The following is a 7294-nucleotide window of genomic DNA, read 5'->3' on the forward strand; positions in this document are numbered from 1 at the left end:
CAAAGACTCATGCCCATTCCTCAGGCAAAATGCATTCACCTGATCTTATTAATAACATTTCCAATGCATCAATCCATCAGTTCAAAAGATCCAAATCTCACTGTCTACATTGTCAAAATCATGTATGGATGAGATACTGGGTATGATCTGTCCTGAGATGAAATTCTTTCTCATATGTAGACCCTATGTGAATCAAGAAAGCAAATTATCTACTCCCCAAATACAATGTGGGACAAGCATAGGATCCAAGTTACAGATATTTTCCATTTAATAAAGGAGACAATGAAAGGGAAATGATGTGTCAATTCCAAAATCTAGCCAGCATAATAACATTAGATTTCAAGGTTTATATATAACCCTATTCATGACTGTATAATCTGGGTTCTGAGGCTCTGTTCTCAGAATCATCTTTCTTTGTTCATGAAAGGGAATTCACATGTGGGCATATTTAGAAAAAAATATAATCTTGCTTATTATCCCAGGAAAGTCTAAAATTGTATGAATGATATAATGGTTGGAATTCTTCAGATTATAAAGGCATTTTTATCTGTGTGATGTTTTTCTAGCTGCATATTATAATGTGGTATACACCTAGTGTAGCAGAGACTTGGAATACTGGGTCAAAATTTGGTGTAGCAATTTGCCAGGAGAACAGTGGAAAAAGGATAATGAGCTAGGTATTACTAGTTTAAAAGCATGATAGCAGTGATATATTTAAGAGTAAAATCTATTAAATATTAATAGAACAGAATAAGATAAGATCAGTGCTATGGACTAAAGTGAATCTTCTCTAAAGTCATAAGTTGAAGACCTAACGAATGCAACAGTATTTGGAGACAGTATTTTCAGGATAAAATTAGGGTTAAAAGGAAGTCTTAAAGATGAGCCCTAACTGCACAGAGCTGGTAGCTTTATTAGAAGAGGAAGACAGAGGGAGAGCTTTTTCTCTTCATGTTGACAAAGAGGTCATGGGATCACACATTGAGAGGAAAGCCATCTAGAATCCAAAAGAAAATCTTCAGAATGAAATCACATTGCTAGCATCTTGACCTTGGACTCCCCAGCCTCCAGGATGATGAGAAATACAATTTCTGTTGTATAAGCTGCTCAGTCTATATTATTTTGTGATGGTAGGCTGAGCAGATAACACAGTAGTGAACTAAAAATTTGGGAGAAAAAGACTAATCTTTAATCATATTGCTCTTGGATTTTAGGGTTAATATTTATTAAAAGTCACTCATGATAAATTGAAAATAAAAAGAAATTTATCCAGGCAGTAGATTATTAACTTTAATCTCATTTCCACTGCCCTAGCTATGTGCCTCTCAAACTTCCATCAAGATAATCTAATAACTTCTTTTTTCAGATTTCCTGCTTATGGACCAAACCCTTAAAAAACAACCTCTTCAGATGACAATGTACACTTTCTAACAAGCAACCCTCATCCCAATATTCCTTTGCTCATAGAATCCTAAAGTTGTAGTCATGCCATTTTATTCAACCCTCAGTATTTACTCTGTCAACCATCATTACTCCGAAATCCAAGATTATATACCTGTCATCCACTGTGAACACCTCCATAAGCTTTTTTTTTTTTTTTTTCCTTTTTCTCACTGAGATATTGGAGGAAGAAATGCCCTAGACTTTATCAAATTAACTGCTTTGACTATGGGCGGGTAAACAATTTCAATTATCAATTTCTTCTCCCTGATTTCTTATATTTCATTTTTCTCTACCCTCTTCTAATACACAATTTTCAATAACATATACATTTTCCAGCCTTAAAAACAAAGGATCAGTAATATCAGTAACACATTATCCTAAATCTTTGTAGGCATTTATGCCACCAACTCAAAATAGTATGTTGTTTCCTTATTACTAACTTATTAGAAAAAGTCATACAGTAAAAGCAAGATACCTTTACAGTAACGAAGCTGTGTTAAAGCCAACTTTGACAGACTCTGCTTAGTTTTCTCTAAACTCTAAAACATATTGTTAAATATTTCCCAATTCTTGAAACTCGTGGAATGTATTTTTTTAAAAAAACTTTTTTATTGTGATCCTTATGCATCTCTCACAGAATAATTCTCTTCACCCATCTGCTCCTTTAATTGGTATAGCTTAGACGTTTGTTCTTCCTCTTCTGTGGGCACTTAAATTTTTGTTAAAAGGGTAGATTTCGTATTTGTGTTCTTATAAAACAGACAGATAAACAAAAACAAAGGGACATAAAGAAACTTTTGGAGACAATGAATATATTTCTTATCTTGATTTTATAATTGTATTCCAGATATAGGTATACATTCAAATTCATCAAATTACACACAATAAGTACATGTAGCTTTTTGTCTATTAATTATATCTCAAGAAAGCTGTAAAAAAAAAAAAAAAACTGGTAAGGCAAAGGGAAGACTTGGATGTGCCATCATTCTCAAGATCAAGTCTATTCTCATTTTGTAAATCAAGTGAAACTAAAGAAAAATATAAATATAAATCTAGTCAAATATTCCATAATGCTAGATAGTATTTAAATAATAAAAAGAAACATTGATAAATTTCTGTAAAATATAAAATAAGTTGAGAACAGCATTAAGATGAACCTCAACAAATCAGTAAACTGAATCACTGTTTACTCTTTTAGTTCACTTTCGTCACTCAGTCGTGTCCATCTCTTTGCAACCTCATGAACTGCAGCACGACAGGCATCCCTGTCCAACACCAATGCCCAGAGCCCTACCCAAACTCATGTCCATTGAGTCAGTGATGTTATTCAACCATCTCATCCTCTGTCATCCCCTTCTCCTCCTGCCCCTAATTCCTCCCAGCATCAGGGTCTTTTCAAATGAGTCAGCTCTTCGCATCAGATGGCCAAAGTATTGGAGTTTCAGCTTCAATATCAGCCCCTCCAATGAACACCCAGGACTGATCTCCTCTAGGATGGACTGGTTGGATCTCCTTGCAGTCCAAGGGACTCTCAAGAGTCTTCTCCAACACCACAGTTTAAAAGCATCAATTCATCAGTGCTCTGATTTCTTCATAGTCCAACTCTCACATCCATACATGACCACTGGAAAAACCATAGCCTTGACTAGACAGACCTTTGTCGGCAAAGTAATGTCTCTGCTTTTGAATATGTTGTCTAGGTTGGTCATAACTTTCCTTCCAAGGAGTAAGCATCTTTTAATTTCATGGCTGCAGTCACCATCTCCAGTGATTTTGGAGCCCCCCAAAATAAAGTCAGTCACTCTTTTCATTGTTTCCCCATCTATTTCCCATGAGGTGATGGGACCGGATGCCATGATCTTAGTTTTCTGAATGTTGAGCTTTTTTTTTTTTTGCTGTTTAATATTCTTTTTTTTTTTTAATTTTATTTTATTTTTAAACTTTACATGATTGTATTAGTTTTGCCAAATATCAAAATGAATCTGCCACAGGTATACATGTGTTCCCCATCCTGAACCCTCCTCCCTCCTCCCTCCCCATACCATCCCTCTGGGTCGTCCCAGTGCACCAGCCCCAAGCATCCAGTATCGTGCATCAAACCTGGACTGGCAACTCGTTTCATACATGATATTTTACATGTTTCAATGCCATTTCCCAAATCTTCCCACCCTCTCCCTCTCCCACAGAGTCCATAAGACTGTTCTATACATCAGTGTCTCTTTTGCTCTCGTACACAGGGTTATTGTTACCATCTTTCTAAATTCCATATATATGCATTAGTATACTGTATTGGTGTTTTTCTTTCTGGCTTACTTCACTCTGTATAATAGGCTCCAGTTTCATCCACCTCATTAAAACTGATTCGAATGTTGAGCTTTAAGGCAACTTTTTCACTCTCCTCTTTCACTTTCATCAAGAGGCTCTTTAGTTCTTCTTTTTCTGCCATAAGGCTGGTGTCATCTGCGTATCTGAAATTATTAATATTTCTCCCAGCAATCTTGATTCCAGCTTGTGCTTCTACCAGCCCAGCATTTCTCATGATGTACTCTGCATATAAGTTAAATAGGCAGGGTGACAATATACAGCCTTGGAATACTCCTTTTCCTATTTGGAACCAGTCTGTTGTTCCAGGTCCAGTTCTAACTGTTGCTTCCTGACCTGCATACAGGTTTTTCAAGAAGCAGGTCAGGTGCTCCGGTATTCCCATCTCTTTCAGAATTTTCCACAGTTTATTGTGATCCATACAGTCAAAGGCTTTGGCATAGTCAATAAAACAGAAATAGATGTTTTTCTGGAGCTCTCTTGGCTTTTTCGATCAAAATTTACAGCAAATGTTGGTAATTCACAAAACAGATTTAATATAATACTTGTAAATATTTGTATTAGTAATTTCATATTTGTTCTTTCAGGAATATCAACTGATTGACTACAGTGTTCAGAAAAATTTTTGAGCACTGGGAAAATAACAGTAATCTAAATGTATGAAAGTTATATCCTCATTAAGTTTATACAGGTGAAAACACATATAATGGTAAATAAAATATTTTACATAATAAAAATAGAAAAATTAAGCAGGAAATGGATAAAAAATATTGGTGAGGGCCAGGAAAAACCTGCAAACTTAGTGAAGACAAGAAAGAATTCTGTAAAAGCAGAATATTTGACTAAAAAAATGAAGAAAGTGTGGCAACAATGTTTTGAAAGAAGAACATTTCAGGCTGAAGAACTAGCAGCTATTAAATTACCATGATAGTTGAAGTTACCAAGAGGAAGCCAATATATCTGCAGGATAAAGAACAAGGTAAATAGTGTAGGAGAGGATGTTATCAGAGAAATATCTTGAGGTGGGGTGAGGTAGGAAGAAGCCGAATCATATACATCCTTAAAAGTCATTGTTGAGATTTTGGCCATTGTATTAATGAGGATTAGGGGCTTCCCCAGATAAAGCAATGGCAACCTACTCCAGTACTCTTGCCTGGAAACTCCCATGGACAGAGGAGCCTGGTAGGCTGCAGTCCATGGAGTCGCTAAGAGTTGGATACAACTGAGCGACTTCACTTTCACTTTTCACTTTCATGCATTGGAGAAGGAAATGGCAACCCATTCCAGTGTTTTTGCCTGGAGAATCCCAGGGACGGGGGAGCCTGGTGGGCTGCCATCTATGGGGTCGCACAGAGTCAGACACGACTGAAGTGACTTAACAGCAGTGGCAGCAGGGGCTTCCCACGTGGCTCCGTGGTAAAAGAATCCACCTGCCAATACAGGAAACATACCTTTGTTTCCTTGGTTGGGAAGATCCCCTGGAGAAGGAAATAGCAACCTACCTCAGTATTCTTGCGTGGGAAATCCCAAAGACAGAGAAACATTGTGGGCTACAGTCCACGGGGTCTCAATAGTGACTAAACAACAATTAATAAGGATTGCAAATATAAGAATGAAAATGTGACTAATCTCTACTATTTTAACATTTTTTTTTTCTGGTTAATGTTTGAAAATTAACTATATGTGACCCAGGGGAACAAGTTAGGAAGCTATTACCACATTCCAGGCAAAAAATATGATGGTGGTTTAATGATGGCTGGATGACACTGCAATTTTCTTTATATTTTGAAAATATTTAATAAGACTCTTGATAGACTGAATTAGTTTTGAGAGAAAGAATTTAAGAATGACTAAGTTTATTGTCCTAACCAAGTGGAAGAATGAAGTTGCCATTTATAGCAGTGGGAAAGACTTAGAAAAACAAATTTGACAATATGTGGGATACTTGGAATTTGTGTTCGGTCATGATAAATTTAATATTTCAATTAGATGTTTAGTCAGCTATTTTTAGTTCACTATTAGATGCATGTTAGGAGTTAGAGAACTGGAACAGAAATATAAATTTTAGAATCATCAGGGTTTATAATTAAAACATGAGACTAAATGAAATACATAAGGATAGTAGTGCAACTATAACACAGAAAAGTAAATAATCCTTGTAGCATTCTACAGTTTAGAGGCCAGAGAGATCAACATAGTCCAGTCAGGATAGTGTTTGTATTAATATTACATTGTGCATGTTTATTTGTATTTTCTTCTTCAGTAAATTATATATTCCAAATTTTAAATTTCTCAATTGTTTTGAAAAATGGCAGTAAAAGTGTATAAAGGCAGAGTTACATAAAAACAAGGGAAATATCATTTTAGACTGTGAAATGACCTCACTTGGAGAAGGAAATGGCAACCCACTTCAATATTCTTGCCTGGAGAATTCCATGGACAAAGGAGACTGGCAGGCTACAGTCTATGGGGTCGCAAGAGTAGGACACACTTAGTGACTAAACCACCACCACCATGACCTCACTATTTCTTAGGAAAACAAAAAGAAGTTGTATATTATGCTTCAAATTGAAAGGTTAAAGATTTAAACACTTGAGAGGGTATTTTAAGAAAATGTTTCTAAGAATACACTAAACTCACAATTTAATATGAAGGATTCAGTTCAGTTCAGTTCCTCAGTCGTGTCCAACTCCTTGCGACCCCATGATTCACAGCACGCCAGGCCTCCCTGTCCATCACCAGCTACCAGAGTTCACTCAAACTCATGTCCATCGAGTCATGATGCCATCCAGTCATCTCATCCTCTGTCATCCGCTTCTCCTCCAGCCCCCAGTCCCTCCCAGCATCAGGGTCTTTTCCAATGAGTCAACTCTTCACATGAGGTGGCCAAAGTATTGGAGTTTCAGCTTCAGCATCAGTCCTTCCAATGAACACCCTTAATTAAATTTTTGGTTGTCATTTGTTTTCCTTAGATTTATAACAGAGAGCAATTTAATCTTAAATTTATTTAAAATCTGAGCTATGATTCTGTGGTATGATTATCAATATAATAATACCTTTGTTATTTGATGTGTTCCTCATCATTCATTTTCTGAGAGATTTTCTTATAAAATTATTATACTGTGAAAGAAAGAAAAATGAACTAAAAACTGTTATTAAATACTTCAAACATTTGCAAGAACTGATCTACCTACTCCTAAAAATTGAAACAAAATATTTCAGAATTAGCTTAAATGATGACTGCAGATGGTGACTGCAGCCATGAAATTAAAAGACATTTACTCCTTGGAAGAAAAGTTATGGCCAACCTAGATAGCATGTTGAAAGTCAGAGACATTACTTTGCCAACAAGGGTCTGTCTAGTCAAGGCTATGGTTTTTCCAGTGGTCATGTATGGATGTGAGAGTTGGACTGTGAAGAAGGCTGAGCGCCGAAGAATTGATGCTTTTGAACTATGGTGTTGGAGAAGACTCTTGAGAGTCCCTTGAACTTCAAGGAGATCCAACCAGTCCATTCTGAAGGAGATCAG

This window comes from Bubalus kerabau, chromosome 7, assembly GCF_029407905.1.
Source record: "Bubalus kerabau isolate K-KA32 ecotype Philippines breed swamp buffalo chromosome 7, PCC_UOA_SB_1v2, whole genome shotgun sequence".
In the NCBI taxonomy this organism is placed as follows: Eukaryota; Metazoa; Chordata; class Mammalia; order Artiodactyla; family Bovidae; genus Bubalus; species Bubalus kerabau.